Here is a 25168-nt window from a genome sequence, read left to right on the forward strand (position 1 = left end):
GGGTAGAATCCAAGGCGAAGTCCCGTAGTACAGGGCCAAGTACAAGCTAGGTATGTTAGTTCCTAGGGCTGCCGTTAACAGAGAACCACAAACTGGGTAGCTTGAAACAACAGAAATTTACTATCTTACAGTTCTGGAGGCTAGAGGTCCAAAATTAAAGTGTTGGCAGGGCCACGCTCCCGCTGAGACCTGAAGGAGAGGATGCTTTCTTGCCTCCTTCTGTGCTGCGCATCCGTCCTGGCATCCCTTGGTTTGCGGCCGTATCCCTCCAACCTCTGCCTCCGTCATCTCATGGCATTCCTCCCGTGTGTGCCGGTGTCCAAATTTCCCTCTTCTAATAAGGACGCCAGTCACATGGGACCAGGGCCCACCCTAATGACCGCATCTTTATTACAAGACACAAGATGATTCCATCAGCAAAGACTTCATTTTCAAATAAGGTCACGTTCCCAGATACTTGGGGGTGGGTTAGGACTCCAACATATCTTTGGGGTCTAATTCAACCTATAGCACTAGGTGGGTAAGCACATTTTGAAGTCTGAACTCCAGTGCACAAATGAATGAGAGGATGACCAAAGCCCACTTGAGCTGAAGTGGAAGGAAAAACGTTAAGTGGAAAGACATTACGGTTCTGATGGTCACAGGGGGAAGAGATGTTTACTTCAGTGGCTGGGCAGGTGAGCACTGGTGAGGAAGGCGGTGTTCTCTCCCCAGCGTGCTCTGGGCTGTGCTCTCTGGACATGCTTTCCCCTCGGTCCACCCAGTCCCCAGTGCCAGCAGCTGCTGAAATCCTCCTAACTCTTGAAGTGCCAGCTCAAAGTACACCAGCGGAAAGCCAAGTCACCTGCAGCTGACCTTTGATGGCATTTTGTCTGCTCCTTGGAGACACCTGAACTATGGTCATTTGTGCCCTCTCTGCCTTCCACTCCTTGAGAACAAGGGTTATTTCTTACACAATCACTGTACACACAGTGGGTGCGTGCAAATATTTGCTAAAGTAAACCAGCAGGAAGATAAGAGGAGAATGGAAAGAAATATCTGCTGTTTTGAAAACTTCACCATGGAAAGGGACCTTTGCACCAGGGGCTCTTAGAAACTGTGGCCTGTTGATTCCCTCACTGAATCTCTGTGACCTCTGCTACCGTGCCATAGTTCTTGGAAATCATAAGAAATGCTGTGAGATGAGGCAACCATTGAAAGTAAAGGATGGGAGTGTGCCCAGGCAAGGGGCTTATGCTGAGGCCACATGGCACCAGTGGCTCTTGGGCTCTGTCAGCCACTGTGACCTTGGAGGTATCTACTGAGGGCTGACACGAGTCTTTGGAACTGCAGCACATTCAGCTGGAAGGGGTCTTAGAGATGGTGGTAGGCAGAATAATGCCTCTCCCCAAAGATGTTCACATCCTACTGTAATCTAGAATGTGTGAATGTGTTAGGTTAGAAAGCATGGGGGGAATTAAGGTCCTGGAAGTGAGAGGTTCTCCTGGACTATCTGGGTGGGCCCAATGTCATCACCAAAATCCATGTAAGTCAAAGAGGGAGGTCAGAGTGATTTTATGAGAAGTTGGCTTTGAAAACGGAGTAAGGGGCCACAGGCCAAGGAATGTGAGTGGCCTCTAGAAGCTGGAAAAAGGAAACAGATTCTCCTCCAAAGCTTCCTTAAGAAACATGCCCTGAAATCCCTTACTTTTAGCTTCACTAGACTCATTTCGGGCTTCTAACCTTCAAAACTGTAAGATAAGAAATTTGTGTTGTTTTAAGCCACTAAGTTTGTGGTATTTCATGATAGCAGCCACAGGAAACTAACACAGAGATCATCCACTCCTTCAGATGGGGAAACTGAAGCCCAGGCAGGTTGTGCAGTTTTTGCCTGTTAGGTACACAGCTGAGGAGCGACAGAGCTGGCGCTCACGGTGGGGCGGACAGCTCCGGCTTGGGCAGGCTTCGCTTGCAATGTGTTCCTTTCTCGGGTAAGGTCGCGAAGCCCCTGGCTTTCATCTGAGGAGGAACACGCACCCCTAGCGGCCCATCTGCAAACTGTCCTTATGGAAATTCTGGTCACAGAAGCAGAGTGACTGGACAGAGAAGCTGGGAGGAGCCTTTGAAAGCAGCAGCCAGCATCTTCTTTACTATGAGGATTCTGCTGCCTTAGAGACGTCTAGCATCTCACCAAGTGGTCACAGGGCGGTAACAGTAAGCTAGAGGAAGGGGGCTCCTGGTAATCTGGCCCCAGATTACATGTGCTGCTTAGAACCTAAGCCTTTAGTTATCCTGATGGGGTGGCCTAAACCCCATCTCCCCAAGACGTTAAGTGCTCTAGCCACGGGGACACTTACTGCCTCTGGTTTTCTGGCCTGGCAGGCTGGTTGGGCAGGCCTGAGTTCCAAGCCTTTAAGAAGCTTTACTGTCTGAAAAAGTCTACCTTTTGACTGCCAAGCATTTTGACTTCTAGAGCTGACCTAGACCAGTCCCAGTCTCGTATATGCCACCATTCATTAGCTCTTTTGGTATAGAAAAGAGATTCTCTTCGACTCTCTGAGACCCCAACTCCTGGACCAGCCATCATCATGTCTACAACAGGGGACAAGTGCCCCTTGGCCTAAGTCTCAGGACCCCACTGACATACAAATCATTTGGCAAATAACTGATAGGTAACTGAGAGTTTGCAGCAACGCGCAGAGCACCTTTCTTTGGGTAAATATCTGGTATTACCAACAGCTTGCAGGAAATACAGTTTAAATAAACGCTGTTGGCACAACAGTGGATTGAAGTTCATCAAAAGGCTTCTATCAGTGTGTGATGATCTGCTGGGGTAAGAGCCTGTATAACGTCTCTGACACTTCGGTGATCCTAACAGGGTCTTTCTTCTGCTGGGAAGCCCAGGAAGCGATACTGAAGAGCTGATGGGGTTGCACCTTTTTGCTCAGCCATTTATATCTCTTTGTTCAGCTCCTTTTCAAATCAAGCAAGCCAAACTCATAACCTGGTAGAACTTTTTTATTCATCAAGACTTGAATTCAGGATTTTCTTTCCTTCTGGTAGTAAATTATGCCGCTGCTTAAAAGTATACCTAAAAATTGACCATCTGAAGGGACTTCTGCTTCTGGCAAATGGAACAGATATATTTTTCCTTATTCTCACTAAATACAACTAAAAATACATTAAATATAAGACAAACATAAGAAGACTCTGTATAGTGGAGATTAAGAAAGCAAACCAGCTAAGTTCAGTACAAAAAAGACAAGGTATACACCAAATTAACAAAATGTTATCAAGTGTAATTTAGGAATATTTGGCAGGAGGTAATTAGGTTTATTTATTTATTTTACTTATTTATTTTACAATGGAGGCACTGGAGATTGAACCCAGGACCTTGTGCATGCTAAGCGCATGTTCTACCACTGAGCTATACCAACCCCCTAATTCAGGAATATTTTTAAAGAATTATATACTAAGATCAAGTGGGGCTTATTTCAGTGATGCAAGATTGGTTCAGTATTTGAAAATCAGTCAAAGTAATCCACCATATCAACAGGCTATAGAAGAAAATCATATAGTCATATCAACTGAGGTAGAAAAAGCATATGAAAAATACATCTAATCATGATTTAAAAAAAAATTACCCAACTTGTCAAGGAGCATCTACAAAAAAATCCTACAGCTAACATTATGCTTAATAAGGAAAGACAAATGCTTTCTCCCTATGACTGAGAACAAGGCAAGGATGTCTTTTCTCACCACTCTTATTTAACACAGTGTTGGAAGTTCTAGCTAGTGATTATTGGCAAGAAAATGAAATAAAGGCATACAGATCAAAAAGGAAGAAATAAAACTGTCCTTATTTGCAAGACTGTTTACATAGAAAATCTCAAGGAATTTACAAAGAACCCTTCTAGGACTAATGAGTGCATTCATCAAGGTCTCAGGGTACAAGATAAGCATACAAAACCAACTGTATTCTATATGCTAGCAATGAATAAGTGGACACTAAAAATTTAAAAATAATACCATTTACAACTATTCAAGAAAAATAAAATACTTGAGTGTTAATCTAACAAAACATGTATAGGACTTATATGCTGAAAACTACAAAATGCTAATGAAAGAAATCAAAGAAGATCTAAGTAAATGGAGAGGCATACCATGTTCATGGATTAGAAGATTCAATATAGTAAAGATGTCATTCGTTCCCAAATTGATATACAGGTTTGAAGTAATTCCTATCAAGATCCCAGCAAGATTTTTTTTTTTTTGGTAGATACAGATGAGATTATATACATGTTTTACAAGATGTCACCATTGAGAGAAACAGAATTTCTCTGTATTACAATTTTTTTACAGCTGTGTATGAATCTACAATAATCTCACAAAGTTTAATCAAAAACAAAAGCTGCTCTTTACTGCATCTATTGTGAGAATGAAAACTATTCTCAGCAATGAGACTGCTGACACTCCAGAAAATGTTGACATTGCTCTGATGGGCCACAGTTATTGTGAAGGGCCCAAAGGAACCCTTTGGAGGGACTTTAAATCATATCAATGTAGAACTCAGTTTCCTTGGAAAGAAAAAGAGGCTCCAGGTTGACAAATGGTGGCGAAATAGAAACTGGTTACTTTTGTACTATGTCATGTACAGAACATGATCTAGAGTGTTATGCTGGGCTTCCATTACAAGATGAGGTCTGTTCATACTCACTTCCCTATCAATTTGGTTATTCAGGAGAACAGGTCTCTTGTTGAAATCTGAAATTTCTTGGGCAAAAAAAAAATAGGTGCTCCAGGTTCAGATGAAGTCAGGCATTGCTTGTTCAGTATCTCAAGCCCAGAAAGGTGAGTTAATTCTTAAAGGAAATGACATTGAACTTGCATCAAATTCAGTGACTTTGATTCAGCAAGCCACAACAACTGAAAACAAGGATATCAGAAAAATTTTGGATGGTATCTATGTCTCTGGAAAAGGAACAGTTCAGGAGGTGATAAGACTGAAGTTGTCCAGCTACAGAAACAAGAAGCCAAATGATATCTAACACCTATTAGTGACATTTTAAAGATGCAATAAAAGTCCTGTATTGATTTTGGAGAAAAAGACAAAAACAAACAAAAAAACCCCAAAGAAACAAAACCTGACTACCCGCTTACCCAATGTTTTCGTTTGATACTGAGAAGAACTGGTAAAGTACAGAAAGGATTAGTAGAGTAGGACACTTTGGCCACTCTGTTCCTTTACCCTGACTTACAATTCTTTGTAGCACTTATAAAACTGCATGACATTACATTACATTACATCACATCTGGCTGTCCTATTTGTCTGTCTGTCTGTCCTGCTTCCCCTACTGAAATGGAAGCTCCACATGGGCAGGACCTCTGCCTTGTTCACACTCTAGCACATTCTACAAGTACTAAAAAAAAAAGCTGCTGAATGAATATGGGACACTCTGTCATATGCCTTTTTGGATAGAGTGTTTCCAACTGCTTAACTTCTCCTGGACCCTTTCTCCTCTAAGGAGCTGCTCTTCAGCCTTATCCACCAGCAAGACCCCCTCTGACATCAGTTTCACTGAACTTTAGTGTTCAGCTCTACTCCAGACCTTTCTCAAGTTCTCGCCCTTCTAAACTCATAGCACCAGGACAGCCGCATATTGGGAATCATTCCCAGGGGTCAGTTTTAATCGAGGGTGCTAGAACTTTGAGGAATGTAGCTTCAGCCATGTCCATAGCCATTCTATTCACCTGGTCTGTACAGCAAGAACATACCACCCAATCCCAGCCCTGTTTCTTGACCAGATCAATCTGATGTACCTCTAATACAATTTGTACACAGATCCGAGGGATGTCTGGAACTAATGTGATCATCTTTAAATCATTATGTTTTCCATGTATGTCTCAGCTGCCAATAACATATGAGGGACTTTAATGTGAAATACTAACTTTCATTGCCAGTGGCCTCTAACTTCTTACCATATTCCTCACTAATACAGTGCTGGGAATGGACAAGTGTCTGGCAGCCTAGGGGACACACACTCACTGCCAGCAGCCAGACAGTGTCTGTAAGGGTCAGCTGGACAGTCCTTCACTCACACAGAGAACTGTAGGGTATTTTATTTTGTCTGTTCTGTTCAGATATATATCTCAAGTACCTAGTATGCAGTGGATGCTGAATAAGTGGTTGTAGGTTGAATAAATAAATCCAAATCTTGGGTATTTCTAAGTTAGAAGATAGCAGCATTTCTGAGCTTAAAACCTGGTAATGAACATCAATAACATGGCATTTACTCAACTACATCAAGAGTGTGAGTGAAACATATCAATTTCTAGATGGTTCAGGGGGATGAAATTATAAATTAGAATTCTTGCTATTGGAAGAATTCTAGCTGACTACCCTTGCCGCATGGAAATGACAAATAGACAACATAATTACAGGCTGCCGGTAATTAACATACACCCAGCTATAGCAAACATGAAAATTTAAAATGAACAATTACATACTGAAAAAGAGACTGCGAATGATCAACTGGGGGGAAAGGCAGAAATCTATGAATGAGATGGTGTTAAACAGTCAGATGTAATTCACTCCACTTTTCCTCCCTCCCTAAGAGCTTTTCCAGCCAGGCGCAGTGAATGTTTCCTGTCAAGCCAGCGGAACCAGAGAGTTGAATTGGTATCTCCAAGCAGGCAATTTTCCTAGTTGTAAATAACCAGCAGCTTTGTGGGAATCAATTAGGAGGCTCCCATCGCTTCCCTGGGAGTCTTATTTCAGTCCATCCGTCTTCCTTTGTTAATTTCCTAAGTTGGGTTTAAGGGATACAGAGATAAAGATCTTTTTTTTTTGTCCCTCAGACTTCCTGGAGGAGGCAGGGTGAAGAGGAGAGTTTCTACATCTTTCTCACTAAGAATCCAGATAGAATACTTTCAAGTCAAGTCACTCTCCCTTTTCAAGGCCAGAAAACTGGATGGGCAATAGGTTCCATGTCCAGCAACAAGGGCCCAAAGCCTATAAGAAAATTATGGTCACAAGACAAAAAAAATTGATGTAGGTCCAGATAGGCTTTAATGCAAAGACGCAGGTGGTCTGCAGACCAAATGGCATCTTCAAGAACAGGCTGACGAAGTCATAGTTGGAATATAATATGCTCATCTCATGAATCAATTGCTTAGTCTTAGCCCGGGCCCTCGCTGTCACTAGTTTGGTTTACAGTGATGGCAATAACTGTCCCGATCGTAACAGTGATACTAATACGAGAAGCTGTCAATTACTGAAAGCCTGTCATGTGCCAGGTACTTTACTATGTTCCTTCCACTGCTCACAACATCAGTATTATTATTACCTTTTATAGATGAGGAAACTGAGGTTTAGAGAAGTTCACATGGCTTGTAAATTCTGGAGCTGAGAGGATTTGAACCCAGGTCGATGTCTAGAGGACTAGTTGATCCCAAAGATAATCCTGTCCTAAGATGCCATGTGCTCTCTTTTGTTCATCCAGCAAAAACTGGTGAAGCCCCCCTACTGGGCAGGTATCCCCCTATTAACCAAAGACCAAGTCTGAGTCTTGTTGAGGGACTTGGGATGACCCCAGTTTGACAACACTGGGGAGGTGGGGAGGGACCAGGTAAACCAAGCCGGCCTCCGCTGACATGGGCCCTTTTCCCAGGTACCCTGACTTCTCAGTAAACATCCATCAGGTCACACCTCCCCAGCTAAAATATTCCTAACTGCAGAAATGACCAGCCCTTGGATCATTACCTCTTTGAAAAATGAGGTACGGTAAGAAAAAATAAAACTTCAATGGGAAAAAAAAAAGAGATGAACAGAGGGCACAGCAAGAAATATGCAGCAGAAGAAACACAAATAGCTTTCAAACTCATTCCGTTAAGGAAATGGAGACCAACCCAATGCCACTTTGCAACACTGTAGACTGTCCAGGACCAGGGCTTGCTTTAATCCAGTGGTGCAGCCACACAGTGAACTCTGGAGCCCACAGAAAGCACAGCTCTGTAGGCACTGATACAGAATGGTCCTCATGATCAGAATAATGTATACGGTATGTGCCTATTTGCATAAATGTGCACACACACTCAGGTGTGTAAAGGCATCGGCCATCAAGGGACACGTAAGAAACACATCATGCTGGTTACCTCTGGGGACGGGACTAGAGCTATATTTCTCTTACAGGAGGATGACTTAATTTTTATTGTATATCATTTTGTATTTTATAATTTTTTTTTTTACAACATACTAAAAAGAAAAGGAGAAAGGAAGCTGAGTGGTGCAGAGCAGGTAGTGACACACCTGGGATCCCATGAATGAATGGTCGGTGGCTGGGCCTCACCCCCAGGACCCTGACTGCCAGCCCAGGGCTCTTCCCCCGGGAGCAGCATCTGTATAGACAGCTTGATTTTCTACGCCTCACTCAATGCTCACCACCCACATTAATCACTCTTGGAGAAACTGCACCCACCTCCCTGGCTCCGTGGTTTTGTTAGCACTGACTCTGATAAGCCACGATTTTCCAATTAGCGCTGCCCACCTTTGGGGACGAGGAGGGGATGAAAGTGGCTGGAGCAGCGAGAACTCCATCCCCGAGACACTCTCCACTGAAATGATGCCCTACAGCTCAAAGTCCAGCCAAAATATTTTGATGGATTTTAAATTTCTGGACAGAAAGTTCACAGTGAGGATAAATCCTCATGATGTGCACAAATATGAGTCCATTTGTGGATTACCACCAGCAAATTTTCCACTTCAGGCCAACGTCTAACCAGCCACTTCCCTATTAAGCACCTATGCTCTCTCCCTGTGTACCCATGAGACGTCCACTCCTAGCTTGTGGGGACGTGACCCAAACCTAGCGCTGCGGTCAGTTCTGCATTTTGGAGTCAGCCAGGAAAAGTGATCTGGCTGTCCGCTTTCTGGCTGCATGACATGACACATTGTCCTCCAACCTCAGTTTCCTCATCTGTAAAGTGGAGACATCGGTACCTAAAGGAAGAATCAGAAAGCCTGCTGGTTCTGTGGAAACAGTGACTGGAGTTATTCGCACGACTGCTTCTCTGACATCTAGCTAAGCAACAGGGAGTTGATTATAAGTCATTTTGGGGGGGATTCCCTTCAGAAACCCACACTCTGGGATGTGGCATTCAGATTCCAGCAGAAGCATGGTCATCACGGAAGGCTGGATGAGGAGTCAGGTCGCCATCCTCACAAAAATACACAAACCCAACCCTACTGCGGGTGTCAGGCCCACTCACAACGAGCCTCTCTCTCTGGGAGCTGCCCCTTGCCTCGCCCACGGGGAGAGCCCCTGGCCGCCATGATGTCACTCCATGAGATGGCTCTCCTGGACCAGATGACTGGACCCATGGAGCCACCTGACCACAATCACTCCAACCAGAATTCCTGCTGCTCCTGGGAACTGGGAAATAAAACTGAGAGATGGCGGGTCCACCTGGGCTACTCTCTTCTACTGTGGATGTTCAGCTCGAAAGCTACAGACGACCACTGACCACCTTATGCGCAACATTAGAGAAAACACAGAGGATGCACAGAAAGAAGCAGACGGGAGGCACAAGCTTCTTGGCAGCCTTCTGGCTTCCAGTCCTGACGCCTCCCAGAAAAATGCCTGGCCTCGGAGTCCTGAGAGACCCGGTACTGCCTCCAGTAGGTCTCCGTCTCCATATATTTCTTCTTGAGCTGGCTGCTCTCCGTTACTTGCAACCCCAAGAAGCCTGAGGCATTCCTCATCCCACCTTCGCAGACCACGATCAGCGTCTGAGAACGGCCTGCAGATGGCACTTTCCATTCTGAGACAAAGAATTATTCTAAAAATGCCGAATTTGTGGCATTACCTTTATTTTTGCCTGATTGCATTACTCAAACAGAAAGAGCTATGAATAATAATAATAATAAAGACACCACTGAAGTAAAATATTTGACACTCACAAGATTAAAAGCTGAATACAGTAATCTTCTCATAATCATCGCAGGATATGCAGCACTTAATCAACAATTACACTGGGAAACTGCTGGAGACTTGATGCTTCAGTAGCAGGGAAAGCAACGGAGAAAGTTCGGGAATCATCGCAGAGAGAGAGGGGAGTATTACCTAATCTAAATATCGCAGGTATTATTGGAAGAGTTCTTCCTCGTCCTAACAATGCTATGCATAAAAGACAATAAAAAACAATTCAAGGATACACACCCGGAACCAAAACACTCTAGCAAAAGAGCTATTTTTAAAAACCACTTAAAGTCTTCACATAACGGCGACATAGTCCATTAATCAGGGTGCTTTTGTGTGTGTGTGTGTGTTAATAGCTTTATTGAGGTCTGATTTACACTTTATATAAGACTTGCTTCAACCAGTCTTGCCCCCCTGATGTGAGAGAGAAATGGAATGGTCCAAGCTGGAAACCAGAACCTGGTGGGGAGGGGGGCCAGAGGTTGGGGTGAGGGCCGTTCAGAAAGGAGAAGAGACAAACTCTTCCTCCTAAGAGGGTGGGGGTTCACATCCCCGAAGAGCCAGGCAAGTGATTGTTAGGAAGTTTGCATGTATATCTAGAACACTGGGGAAAAAAAAGCAAGCAAAGTCCAGGTGTCTGGTCAAAATATGACCCAGAGGCACTCTGAGTAACCCTGGGAAACGAGTAGCCATTCATGATACCTGCAGTCTCCCTGGACTAAGTCAGATTTCTACAATAGGAATTTTGCTTTTAATGTCCTTTTTAAAGAGCTGATTCCTCATTCAGGATGCATACAATGCAAGCAGCACAAACACCCGGACTATATTATAAATAGCCTCTGTTAAGAAACGTTGGGAGTAGAGCAATATTTTTTAACCCAGATACAGTTTTGACAACCTCAGTTTGTTCCTTCGTAGCCTTTGAGCATCCGCCTTGTTGCGTTATTTTATAAGAATACATCCTTGATGGCTGCGGCGATAGACAATGAGGCCACATCATGACTTCATGAACACATAATAATACTGCCCTTTTCTTCTCTGAGAGGGTTTATTTTCCTTCTTCTAAGGTTAAATATAGTAAATCCGACATCATGGAATACAATTGAAGTAGCAATACAATTGAAGTAGCAAATGATCAATGTCAACCACAATAATAGTGCTTCAAAAAATTACCTCGACAATCCTATTTTTGCCATTTTCCATGACCTGTGGAGGTGAGGGAGCGCCATGAATGGGCACCTGCAACTCTGAGGGAGGAATCTAAACATAGCATAGAGTCTGCATCGCATCTGCCAATGGAACCACGTGAACGCTCTCCCCGGAATGCACTGGTTCACATAAGGGCTCCCCTAAGCTCCATCTCGCAGGAGAATGAAAACAATAAAAAAGCTCTACTCAGCCTTTGCTACAGAAGAAAGATCTCTCTGCACTGGTGCTAACAGATATGCTCAGAGAAAAGAGTTACAACAAACCAACTCGCAAAGTCCAACTCATCGCCAGCTAGTGGAGACATGCAGTTAATCTCAACACCAAGTATCTAGAAATCTTATTTGAACAGAATTGAGGCAAAGTCATCCTGAGCAACCAAGCACAATGAAATCGTTTCTGTAACAGAGAAAATGTTTTCTTGGACAGAAACATATCATATTGGTACTGGCCTTTCCTGACCTTAACTCTGACCTTATAATACAAAGGCAACCCAAGGCAAGTTTCCCAAATAACCGAGGAGTCTTCAAATATGTTTCCTTGTCTAAGCCATACCCACAAATGCCATCTACAAGTCCTTCTACTGTATCTTCAGGAAGCAAAGAGACACAAGAATCTGCCTATGGCCAAATATGTTCAGAGGTCACCTACCAATACCAAGTGTCACGAAAACTTTATGAAGTGTGAAGGTATGAAAAGGCAAATTTATTAGACTTCTTTTAGATCTGTTGTCTGTTTCCCCATAGGCTCTGGGCGTGTGCTAACATGTAAGCTGACATATACACACACGGAACGAAACTAGCCCTTCAGGATCAGATGTGTGTAAGAATTTCACTTCAAAGGAGACTATAAAAAAAAAAAAAAAACCACTTACCTTGTCTTCTTATAGCTATAAGAAGGAAGATTCCCCAGACTTAACTTTCTCCTTAAGATTATGGAGAAGGGAAGGGGAAGGGTGTAGCTCAAGTGGTAGAGCACATGCTTAGCATGCACGAGGTCCTGGGTTCAATCCCCAGCACCTCTTCTAAAAATAAATAAATAAACCTAATTATCTTCCCCCTCAACAAAACATTAAAAAAAAAAAAAGATCATGGAGAAGGGAAACGCACAAAAAGTTCAGATTAGGAGATGTGAAAACCCAGTTATCCTTCATACACACACAAAAATATGGCAGAACAGTTTCTACAGGGCTTTCGGCGTGGACAGTCAAATGTTAAAAGCCAGAGGGGCCCTTCGGAATCACCTAAGTCCAACTCCTGACTTCACGCAGCACTCTGTGCGCTCATTTCCTTCAACTCTTATTAACCGAGCACCCACCATATGCCAAGTACTGCTCTAACTGCTGGAATACAGCAATGAATAAAAACGAAAGTCCCTTCCTCGAGGAGCTGATATTCTAGGGGTGTGATGAGAAGGTGGAAAATAACCAAGACATATGCTGTCAGGTGAATGGAAGGGCTATGGGATACACAGAAGTGTTGCTGAATGGGTTTTATACATGGGCAAACTGAAGCTTCAAAAGTTGCAAAGCTAGTTTGAAAGTAGCAGCAGAACTGGAGAACCTAAGTTTGGGGGGCCTTTTAAGTTTTTAGGCAGCAGAGGGATACCAAAACACTAACAAAGACAAAGGAAAAACTGAGTATAATGAACAAACATCCTATTTTTGGAAGCACATGCAGAAGATACACAACAGGTTGGCATCGATCACGGCCCTCCCAGAACTCTGTGACCTTCCCTTTCTATGATGCTGCAATGATCTATTGACCAAGAGGTGACAATCTTCACCCAGCAACTTGAAATATCAAAAAAGTGTTTTGGGGTGTAAAATACTCCAGGGCAAGAAATGTGTTCTTGTTTGAAAGCAAGAAACGATACTCACCGTAAGGTTTCTCATTTCAAAATTTCTTGGCCTTTTATTGCATGAAAAAGGCACTGGAAGGAAAAAAAGAAAGATGGAAAGAAACAGGGGCTTGCCTCCTCTTGTCTCTGGCCCTTTCACTGTATATTTCCTGCTGTATACATTCCACACCCCTCCACCTCCCCACAGTTGGAGCTCCTCAGCCTCGCAGTTATAAAGCACTCGTGAAATAAAGTAAAGAAGGCTGTTTTGCCCACCAGGGCTCTCATTTGGAAAAGCAGTTCAGTGAGAAAGAAGAGATTTTCAGGTAAAAGAGACATAAAAGAATGCTTCAAAATTCACATTTCTCCCTCCTTCTCCCCCTAAAGTGGAGCTTCTCGCTGTGTGTGCTCTGTAAGCATCTTGGTTAAACAAACAAACAAATAAACAAACAAGCTCTGGAGGACACCTGCAGGGAAGGCAGCCCCGTGAGACACATTGCAAGTATCAAGGGGACAGAGGTCCCCCCGCCCAACCCCACACCAAGTGCTGGACGCCCACAAGGTGCTCTCTGAGTGCTCCGAATCAGAGCTCAATAAACAAGTCCTACTGCACAGCACAGGGAATTACATCAGTATCATGTAATAGCCTACAATGAAAAGGAATATATATATGTGTCACTATGCTGTACACCTGAAACTAACACAACATTAAATCGACTATACTTCAATCAAAAAAAAAAAAATCAGAGCTGAAATTCCAGAAGGTCAATGATTTGCAAATTTGATTTAATAAATGATCATTTGCGGGGGCTATGGAGGAGGACCAATGGCTAAAGGGTATGGGGTTTTTTTTTTTGAGGTGATGAGAATATTCTGAAATAAATTGTGGTGATGGCTGCACAACTCGTGACTACACCAAAATCCACTAGATTGTATGCTTTGAATGGGTGGATTGCATGGTATGTGAATTATATCTCAAAATTGCTATTCCCTTATCCCCCCCACCCCCGCCACCCCTCAAAGTCACTGTTTTCATCAACCTCCAAATGTCATCAGTGCTTCTCATTACATCATCCTCACAGTAACAGGCTAATGCTGAGAACTGCTGTTCACATTTTAATCATTTTACATCTTGAAATTAAAAAATATACTTTCCCAGGGCATGACTGCCTCTAGACCTGAGTGTCTGCACTACAGCAGGTCAGAGGCCCATGAAGAACACACCCCCGGATTGAGGGTTTTTACCCCAAAACAGTGGGTTTCACATATTCATATGCCGAGTGTTCTGAGGGCTCCAGTGAGAGGCATAGTTCCCCTTATCTTTTCTCATTTTGTTTGGGGAATGGAGCTGCACAGCTGAAAAAAAGAGAAGGCATGACATGGCTGGAAAAACTCAAATCTAGATTACTGAGAAAATCAAATTAATTGAATGATAACTCCTCTCCCAGTTCATCCCTCCAATTTTGGAGTGTAGAAAATGAGGAGCGATTTTATTTCCTTCCTTCCTTCACTCATCAAACATCCATCCAACCAACTCTCCATCCTTCTATCCATCCACCCATCCATCCATCCATCATTTATCAATAGTCTGTGCAAAAACCGTGCTACGAATAAGTAACTCTGTAAATTGCAAAGTACTATACAGAACTTAAATATGATTATTGTAATCAAACCTAAAGGACATCCTTTTTTACCTCTTTGCCCTATCCCTACCCAAAAACCAGTCAAAGGTTATTACACACCCATGGCTGGGGGCTAAGAAAACTTTGATGAATAAAACAAAAAAACTGGGTGGCTAGTGGAGGTTTATGGAACCCACAAGAGCTAAGAAAGGCCAGGGAAGAATTATTTGAAGATGCCAAATTAGATAGTACTTCTAGGCTCAATTCAATAAGTTTATACTTTAGGCCTGAAGTATGTTAAGGAAAGAGAGAAAGTTGTATAGTCCAAGGCCTCTGCTCTCTAAGTGTTGATGGTAAACAGCCCCGTCTGACAGGCCAGCATCCTCATCTAGATTATGACAGTAGCCTCTTAGCTGGATTCTATTTTCACACCCCCAGCCTCCCACCCGGCTACTGTGTTCTCTACTCTCTGGGGTGATCTTTATGAAAAGCATACCAGATTAAGCCTTGCTCCTCCTCAAAACCCTCCAATAGCTTTTAATCATAATTAGAATAAAAACCCAGCCTCTATGTCATGATTTATAATGATCTGCCCTCTGCTTACCACTCCCAGTTCCTTTCCTACCACCTTCTGTCTTGTTCATTCCCCTCCAACCACAGTGATGTTGCTGTTCTTCCAACAAACCATGTTTGTTCTTGCCACAGGGCCTTTGCACTTGCCCTCTGCCTAGAAAGCTCTTCCCCTACATGGTGACATGACTGGTACCTTCTCATCACTTTGGTCTCTACGTCAATTTTTCAGAAAGGCCTTTCCTGGTTCCTGGTTACCTTCCCTAAAAAAGCACCCTAAGACCACCACTCTACCCTTGCCTCGCTTCTTTAACCTTCTTTACGGCAAGTATCCCAACCTGAGATCACACTGCGTATTTATTTCTCTATTTGTTTGCGTTCTGTCTACACTACAGTATTTACGCCACAGGGCAGAGACCGTGGTACTTATTCACCGCTGTTTCTAACTTAATCAGTTGCTGTTTCCTCAGGGCCTAATATAGTCGCTGATATACAACAGGCATTTCACATACAACAAACATTGCATATTTGCAAATATGCAAATAGATTATTTTGACTTTAGCTCCACCCTCCACACTTTGCATTCCAGTATTATTTTGCTTTCCATCAACAGAAGTAAATGATCCACAACCAATGTCCAGAACGAGGTTATAACTTCACTATTAATACTTTCCCCATCCCCATCTTCTTCCTTGTCCAGTGGCTCGTTTTAATCAAAGACAGTTTTTGAGCTGACATGGGCCTGAGACACTGAAAATGTAGCAAGCGCTGTATTTACAGACAGGATGCGCACGGGGAGAAAACACAGAGCTTAAACCCTAAGTGTGTGTGTGTGTATAGTGTGCTGTGCGAAACGTGTGGAAACTGCCTGCTTTCACCTGTGGGAGAATCTACTGAAGTATGAGATCTACTCTACCCAGAGGAATAAAATTAAAACTTCCTTAACTATAAAAATCATTTTGATTTGAAGTAAAATGAAAAGGCAAAAACTTCAATTAAGTAAATCTCAAGAGCAAATAATCCAAGAAACGGGTGAATTTTAAAAAAAGCCATTCTAATGGTTTAAACAGCTTATTCAAGTGGTCTACTTTAAAATGCCAGGAATTCAACCTCTTGATTTAAGAGCTCTGGAATTCAAGTGCTTCAAATTGAGAAAATAATACACAAGTAAATGGTCGTAATTTCTCCTTTGTGCTTCCTGGCATTAGATCCTCCAGATACACAGCTCTGTGCATAGTTACCTTCCCCGAGTGCCTCGCATCTCTCACGGGAAAGTGGAAGTCGGGACAAACACCACCGTGCTTGAATACCGAACATCACTCCTCAGTTGAAATCATAAAGCTCTTGCCTTAAAATTACAAACAAGGAATAAAATAAATATTTCAGGGGCTCATTCAAATGAGCCTCTCGAGAACCTGGACTCAGCAGATAGGCTGTATTCTCAAAAGCCTGCCAACGGTGGAGGGGAGGGTATCTAGAAATTCCCATAGATCTACCTGGTGTATTTATAGAAGACCTGTAGCGGTCAAGGCCTTTGTTGCTGTCTGTCCTGTCACTTCTCTATCTTCCTTTCCCAAGCCCTTTCCCCTTTCATCTGACAGCGTCTTCCCTTACTCGGAATCACAGACACAGAGCTCCTCAGGTGAGCAATTCTTAGAACAGTGGCTGTCAGGTAAGGAGAATTTATTTACAAGCATCGCAGCCTTTGAGATGCTGGGAGAGCCACTCAATGATGTAGACACAAGATACCTTCTAGGATGGATCTATCCAAACAGACGTTGCATTCTAGGAATGAAGCAATAATTTCTCAGTGTTTCATGTAGACACGGTCGTCCTGCAAGTGGGATAATTACCACATCATTCATTTGGAAAGCATTCAGCAAGCACCTACTATCCGCCAGGGACTGTGGCTCTGGAGGAAGGTCTCAGAGTCCCCGTTCATGAGATGCTTGGGAGAAACAGACACAAGTACCAGTGACGGTACAACACCATAAAGGCACAGAGGTGAGCAGGGCTTCACAAGGAGCTTGGATAAAATCTGATGGCTGCTGGGGAAGGGCAGACTAATTCAGACATCAGCCAACAACAGCCAGCCCGTGGGCCAAATCTGTCTGTTTTTCCACGGATGGTCTATGAGCCGACAATGGCTTATATATTTTTTAATTATTGAAAAAAACTTTTTTAACATTTTGTGATGCATGAATAGTATATGAAGTTCAAAGTTCAGTATCCATAAACAAAACTTTGCTGGACACAGCCACACCCAGAGGTGAGAAGCTGTCAAGTCGAACTGTGTGGTCTACAAAGCTGATCATATTTACTATCTGCTCTTTACAGAAAAAGCGAGTCTACCCCTCCAGGCCACTGGATCAATGCAACTGAGCAGGACTAAGGCTTTTGGGTTTTTAAACAATAAAAATATATAAGTAAACCTCTAACTCCCGTGTCCTGTGTGTTAGCAATGGAACAGCTCTGAGAGGCCCACAAGGACATCTGTCAGGTATAAGAGAAAGCAGCCTTTGATGTCTCCTAGCCCAGCTCTCACATTCTGCAGGTGGAGAACTGGACCCCAAGAAATCAAGTTGCTCAGCCACAGGGAACAACACAGTCAAGAAGAAACTCATCCACATCCTGTCCTGCTAACCATGGGGTGTGGGGGAGTGGAGATCTTTCCTGAGAACTTTCTGGAGAAAATAAGGTTAGGACCTGAAAGTGCTAGATTGATACTTCTCACCAAGCGCCCCTACTTGAGAACCGCCTTGGAACTTACCACTTCCTTCTTCTTGAACCTCTGACCCTCTTCCCACCACACCCTACGCTCCCCAGTGAAGCCAGCGTCCCAGAAGATGCCCTCAGCTATTTGGCCTCACCCACAAAACTGCCCCTTCTGCTTGTGATTCTTTTCTGATCTGTCTGATCCATCAGGTCCCCGAATTTTAGTGCTTTTGGGGTCTCCAAGCTTTCCAAGGTCTAGAAAACAAGACCTGAAAAACAAAACTCACTGCAAAAGTGCCTTGTAAATTTGGGGAGGGGGGGGGAGAAAAAAGCCCACTTGAATGTCTGTAAAAATATTATTATATGAATCAGTCAAGAGCGGGTCTACATAGAATGGTATTTAATGGGGGAGGTGGGTGCACCTCAGTTAGCTTACTAGGACAGAGTGGGGAGCCTCCAACACTGAGCGTGCTTGAGCTAATAACCAAGCACTTAAAACACCCCACTGTGCTTCTGTATAAAGATCCCACCCAACTGCCATGCCCTTCAAGAAATGTTTCTTCATTTTCAAGTGATTTTCTTTGTGTTCTAATACAACATGCCACTCTCGAGCCATTAAGTCATTTCTAGACACAAATAACAGAACATACTTACAGAATACCAACAGTGTGCTGTGAGAAACATAAAGCAGTCCTATTACCTGGTCCTTGACCTGGAAGCACTTACAAACAACGGGACAAAAGTCATTAAAACAAAGGCATAATTAGCTCTGGGATACACTAGCTAAGAATGCAGACAGTAAGGTTAGGTTGAAACTGTTGAGGAAAGTCCTTTGGAAATACTGCATTGTGAATGGCAACCAGTCACTGAGTGTCCACTGGGTGTCATTTATATGCTTAGTCATTTAAATAATCACCTTTACTCTTTATAACATCATCAAAAAGTAGTGACTCTTATACCTATTTAGCAGATGAGGAAATGGAGGTTAAGCAACTTGACAAAGGACACTCAGCCAATAACCAGGTGAACTACAAGCCAAACTCAGGCTGCAGAGCCTAGGATTACTCTTATCACGTGAGCTTCTCAAAGTGGGCCTTACACTACTGTGCCCACCCCACCCTGATGCATGAAGGTATTTGGGAAGCCAAGATGAAAATGATATATTTGACCCAAGCCTCTATTATACACGCAAATTTAGGGACAGTTTAAAGTAAGCAAAAACATCGTTATATTACTGAACACACAGTTATGGCATGAATAGAATATAAAACTTGCAAGAGTTTTCCATTGAAGATATGGAAACACAGCAGTCAAGGTACTGCCCCAAAGCGTGGGTAGGTTTAGGAGAGTGGGAACCACCCAATTTACCTGGAGAGGGCAGTTGCTTCTCAGAGACAGGCGACAAGGTCAGGCAGAGCTTGGAAGGGGCTGTTGAGGGCACTGAGTGTTGTGGTCTTGTCCCTGCATGAGTTGTGCTGGGCCGTGCCAGGGAGGAGGGCGTCTCTGCCACCACAGTTCAGCTATAAATGGATTCCCCGCTGCCCCTGGTTGTCAGTGCTCATCAAGGCATAATGTGAGATGGTCCAGGCCTGGGGGCACTAAAAACGGAGGAAGCGTGCATTCGCAGGCATCCTCTTGCCTTACGGAAGGGTTCATGGGCATCATGGAAAAGGCCTGCCAGCAGGAACCTGACAGTCACTCTTGGGCACAAAGGTTCTGGAAGAGTGAATCCAAAGAGCTCCATGGGGAGAGCGGCCAGGGCTGGTACACCTTTGCACTGCCTTGAAGGTGGAGAAATGGTTCCAGTTTCCATCACTCCATTACTCTTGGTCCCTCCTGTTTGCCCTGAAATGCTGTCCACGTGGGAGATCAAACGGTTCTTTCCCGTGAAATAGACTGGGCTGCAGAAATCTCAATGGAGAGCCCAGAAAAGATCAGGTCTCACTTCATTCCCAGGGTCGCTTCTTAAGGTAAAAGTCTGACTCGTCAGAGCTCATGCCTTTGGGCTGGGGCACACCGAGAAACATGCCAAATTAACAATAGGGGATTACAATTCAACCTGGTTCCAAATGAAAGAGAATAAACAGACATGTCTGTCTAGATCCTTCCAGTAAGTCTTTTGCCTCCTCTTCCTTCTTTCCAGTCTCTGTTCCCTCTCATTAGCCATCATTGTATTTTCTGAGTCCCTAATTTCCTTCTTGAAATCCTCTAGGATTTCCTGATTCTCCTGCTCTCACTCAAGACTCCAGCTGTGTCCCTGAGGAAATCCCTCATCCTCTCCAAGTCTCCACTTCCTCAGCTGTACGTGTCCCAGTGCCTGTGCACGAGTTCACGGCAAAGACCCACACAAAGCACTGGACACCAGCGCTGGCCCACGCCAGCGCTCAATGACAGTGAACTTCCAGCATCGGTCAAGGGCAGCCATCCAGGAGCCAGCTTGTTTGGATGGAAACCCCAGCTTTCTCCCGTAAAAGCTGCATGTTACTGGGCAGTTAATTCCAACTATGAAACTTGTGCTCTGGTTTCCCCAGCTGTCAAAATGGGTCGTAAGAGTACCTGCCTTCGTGAGTTTTCACGAGGATGAGTGAGTTAAAGCCAGCAGAACCCTCAGAACAGGGACGGCACGTGGTGAGCAGTGAGCTCCGTACGCTCAGCGCCATCTCCACCATCCAATCCTACCTTCTGCAGGGCCGTATTAATTGCCCAAACCTGGACTGTTTCCCCAGCAGAACCGGGAAGCCTGTTGTCTAACCAGGGACTCCGAGTAAAGTGCCTGAATGAAGCGGGGATGGGTTGGGGTGGGGCGGTTGGTAAGAACTATGCACCTGGACATCCAGGAGGGAGCACGGCCACTCAGGTCCAGCCAGCTCCTGCCCCGAGGCAAGGTGGGCCCAGGGCAGCCACTTTCCCAGTCATCAAAATAAGCTAGAAATCTGAATATTGATGTGAAAAGTCCTGATTTCTCAGCATTGGCAATGAATTCAAATGCTCAGAATCAACTCTGTCTGACAAACAAAACCCATCTGTGAGCCAGACCTGCTCCCCTCCTGCCCTGGCCCCGGCCCATCAGCCTGTGCCCTCCGCTGGGTGGGGTAGGGTCATTTACAAATTGTCCTTCTGAACACCAGTCTCTTCCATGAGGCCTGCCCAAGGGGCCCGCAGAGCTGCTTGTCCTCCTCACCTCTTCAGACCCAGAGCCCTCAAGGCCACCTTCCCTGACCACATCCTCCCGGCTGCGGCCCAACACAAACCTGCTGATCCACTGCCCCCTCCTCCCGGGCAGTGCATTAGAGGCACTTAGCGGGAATCCGTAGGAGAGCTAAGTGCTTTAATGACACTTGTGTATCGATTTAGAGCTTTTTTTATTCCTCCACTTGGATTTCCGCGAATGTGGTGCATCTGCACAGCGAAATGTCCTGGAGGCTAAGTTCCCATTGGCAGGGGCTCCTCCTCCAAGTTCTCCGTGGTCTCCCACCCCTGAGACACAGGGAGTGCGTGACTCGCACCAGTGACTCCTTCTCTTCATGAAGTCACAGAGGACTAAGGGCACAGTGCGCTGTTAAATGTCTCTTGTAGAAATTCACACAGTCACGCCAACACTTCCGTCTCCACAAGCCATGTGCCTACGTTGCCACTTTCTGGTCTCCTTTTAGAAATACAGGGTTTCATGTGGTGCCCAAATCTCCAGCACTGCAGACTCAGGTCAAACACAAGAAGACTGAGCTCTCCATTCTTAAATCTGTCACAGGCTGTCTACTCAGATGAGCACTGCTCTTCCGGAGTCATTAATTCATTCATTCCTCAAGCATCGATTCTCTCCACGTCAGACCCAGTACTAAGCACAGGAATGGCCAGGAAAATGAAGTACAGAAATCCTATGGCAGAAGTCTACTCCTGCAAATACAGAATGCCAGAGGCTAGACAGGACCCTGAGAAATGATCCCAGCCAACACTGCCATCCAGGTGAGGCCCAGGGTTGAACGCAAACTACACACGTCCGTTTGGCTCTGAAGGAGTCATGCCAAGGTCAAACCAGAAGTCCTTGCTCTTGATCCAGTGCTCTTTTCAAAGCACCCTGCAGAATACTCTAAACAGGATTCCACCAAAACCGTTAATAAGGCCTGGCATCCAGGCTCCCATGTCAGCAGACTGGGACCTTCAGGGAAACACGTCCCTCACCAATGTCCGCAAGAAAAAGGCCTCTGTGAGAATCGGGCGGGGCCTTCTGCACAGTCAGCTCTCCCTGCACCCTCTAGAACCATCTCAAGTGGTTTTCATGCTTTTTGTGGTTCATGTTCCAATGCACCTAAAGGTCAAAGCCCCTGCCCATGGGTGAAGGAGACTCACAAGGAGTCTGAAGGGGGTCCTGGACACTTACACAAGGGGCACACCTGATATGCCTTTAACAAGAGGATGAAGTCTGGCTGCCCACCGGCCAGCTAAGAGCAATGAGCTGGCAGAGTCCCGCCTCCCTGCCAGCCATGCCCACAGCCTCCGGAAGGATGCCCGCTGTCACTTTCAAAGGGGAGATGGAGCAGTGTTCCATGGAACAACTGGCACTAAAAAAAAGGCTCTCTACACAACGCATTTCGATCTCTCTCAACTAAAATCAATCCATCAGTAAGACAATCTCCTGTGATCAAAGCCTGTTTTTGTGTGCCCCCCATGGGATGGGGTGGGGGTGAGGGTGACCCCTGAGCAGACAGTTATGGACAGCTTGGCACCAAGGGAAGCTGGGGCAGGGATCACGGGTGTCTTTGCAGACCTCGTGGTCTTGCCACGTTCCACGAGGCCGGGACAAACGGGCCATGTGCGGGGCTATTTTGGTCACACAGCTGCACACATGGGATTTATGAGGATGTTTGGCGCTTGGCTCCCAGGAGATTTGTGCACCAAGCTGCTGCTCTGTTGGCCGGAAGAAGTTGACTGTCTGCCCATGTTTCCTCATTCCCACTGAGTGAGGTCTGTCCTCCAATGCTGATCCTTTAATCACCCACGTCCCGGGTTTTCTTATTTGTCGTTCCCTAATTCGCGAGAGGTTAAGGCAGTGCATTACTGTGTTTGGCATCCCTTGGCCTCAGTGCTCTCTCTCATTCCACTGCAGGGCTGCCTTTTCTGGGTGGAATTTAGCTTTATTGATTTCTCCTTCTGACTTGCTCGACACTGCCTCATTCATTATTCAGGGAAAACCTGGCGATGAGACCACAGTTGATATCCTGCCAACAGGAGCCTGAGCAGGTGGGACCTCTGTGAGTCTTCTTTTCAAAGAATCAGAACCTATAAAAAGCCGTGTAGTTTAGACTTCTCAAGCTATTCATTTAAGAGCTGGCCTGAAAAACAGATTCTTTTCTGTGCAAGTAGCAGGTTAGTTCAGTAGGAAAAAATACGAAGTTAACTACTCTGAGGCCAAAGGTCTGATGCCTGTATAAATCCGTATGAATCCGCCATCTTTGAGCAGAGAAAACCTCCACTGTTTAGTGGGAAAATGAACCTCTCCTCAGTCACCCACCCTGTAGGTATGTGGTGGGGGTGACCTGCGCAGGGGACTAGAGGCCCCCTTTAATCACCACCATCAACTCCTCTGCTGACTCAAATGGACACTCGGACACTAAGGAGACACGGGGGCTCTATGGCTAGAGGCTGGGTCCTGCCATCTTCCCACAGAGCCCACGGGTGTCGATGGCCAGTGTGACGTCCCGAAGGTGTTATAATAAGAGGCTAAGATGCAGGGGAACAGCCCACTTTGTTGTTTTGTTGTTTGTTTGCTTCTTCACAGACGTAAAGGTAATGATATTTAAACCATAAGAAGAGAAGTTCAAGTTAAAGAGTGGGAAGAAGTTCCTTCCAGAAATTCAGGCTGAAACATACTGTTGAAAAAAGGAGTAAAATTATCCTCTAGAGAAATCTTTTAAGAACAGAACTAATTACCACCTGTAAGTACCAATTTGCGCATAATCCGCTCCTGGGGGAGGAGGCTAGATGAGAAAAATCTCTCAAAATCCCCTCTGGGCTTCCCCACCAGGTTGAATTTTCACCATAAAAAGTCTGACACACTTGGGTGGATTTCCTGTCGAGGTCCTGGTGTGAGAGGCTGTCTGGTCACAGGCCTTCTGACGATTTTCCCCTCAGCGTTACACAGAGTGCGCGGCTAGGGTACCAGTGAGAGCTCTCTAAGGGGCAGCGTTCCTTCAGAATACACGGGTGAAAAGACGGTGCTGTGTGTGCTGGTAGCAAACTTTGGGCACCACAACCTAATACCATAATAGAACCTCCGTGTTTGTTGTTCTAATTTGTAAACTTAAATGAGACATCATAAAGAGTGAAACAGGAAATCACTATCCGTCCCAAGGTTGAAAACTGGAATGTCTTTGAACACACGCGTGCGAGACACACACACACACACACACACACACACACACACACACACACACACAGACACACACACAGACTAGAACCACGACAAATGGGGCTTAAAGTCACATTACAGAAGTGCTGCAGGCCACAGCTTGGGGGGGCAGCGAGCTCCTGGCCCAGGGGTGTTTCATGGCCTTTCTGAGGGGGTGGCACTGGGGTCCTGGGGGAGGCTGAGCCAGGGGACTCTTGGCCCCCACACCCCTTAGTTCAGCCAGAACAGTTCTGATTTCACGATTTACCTTATTTCAGCAAAGAAGAAGAGAAACAGGAGGAGGGGGAGGAGGGAGAAGAAGATGGAGGGGGAGGAGGGATGGGGAGGAGGGATGGGAAGAGGGCGAGGAGGCAAAAGAAAAAAGAAACCTCAGCAACCAAAGGAGTGCCAAGTTTCTGGGCTCTCCTGGCATGGGCAAATTTGGAGCAGATCCCAGTTCCTCCAGATCCTTCCTTAGCTGCCTGCCGGTGACTGGGGGACACTGATGCCTTCTCCCCATAGGATGAGGTCCGGTGAGGGGTGCAGGCAGGGGCTAAGCTGGACACCGGGCACAGAACAGGCCGGGTCAAGAAGGTGCAGCCCGGGGCAAAGCCAGCACCACTGCAGCCCTGTTTACTGGTAAACATTCTCTAAACCTTACTATACATTTTAATTTAAAGAATTCATATTCAATGGTGATAAATGTGACCCGTTTATAAAGATATATTCAATGCGCTTTCCCTTCAAACGTCTTTATTTCCATTACAGCTTACCTTCCCAATCTGTATGGCTTCCTCTTCTAAACGCTACTCCGAAAAGGGACAGAGAAAATAAAAAGAGGCTGTGATGGGAATGCGCCCAGTTCTCCTCTTCCT

General features: G+C 45.0%; 1 protein-coding gene and 1 pseudogene across 9 annotated transcripts in view; one reads left to right on the plus strand and one right to left on the minus strand.

The window, feature by feature from the left end:
- The window catches only part of FOXN3 (forkhead box N3), a 366752-nt gene that overhangs the window by 72700 nt on the left and 268884 nt on the right, over nt 1-25168 (minus strand). The gene's annotated exons all lie outside the window — the stretch shown is intronic.
- LOC105096759 (large ribosomal subunit protein uL6-like) lies at nt 4418-5027 on the plus strand (annotated as a pseudogene).

Source organism: Camelus dromedarius, chromosome 5, assembly GCF_036321535.1.
Source record: "Camelus dromedarius isolate mCamDro1 chromosome 5, mCamDro1.pat, whole genome shotgun sequence".
Taxonomy (NCBI): Eukaryota; Metazoa; Chordata; class Mammalia; order Artiodactyla; family Camelidae; genus Camelus; species Camelus dromedarius.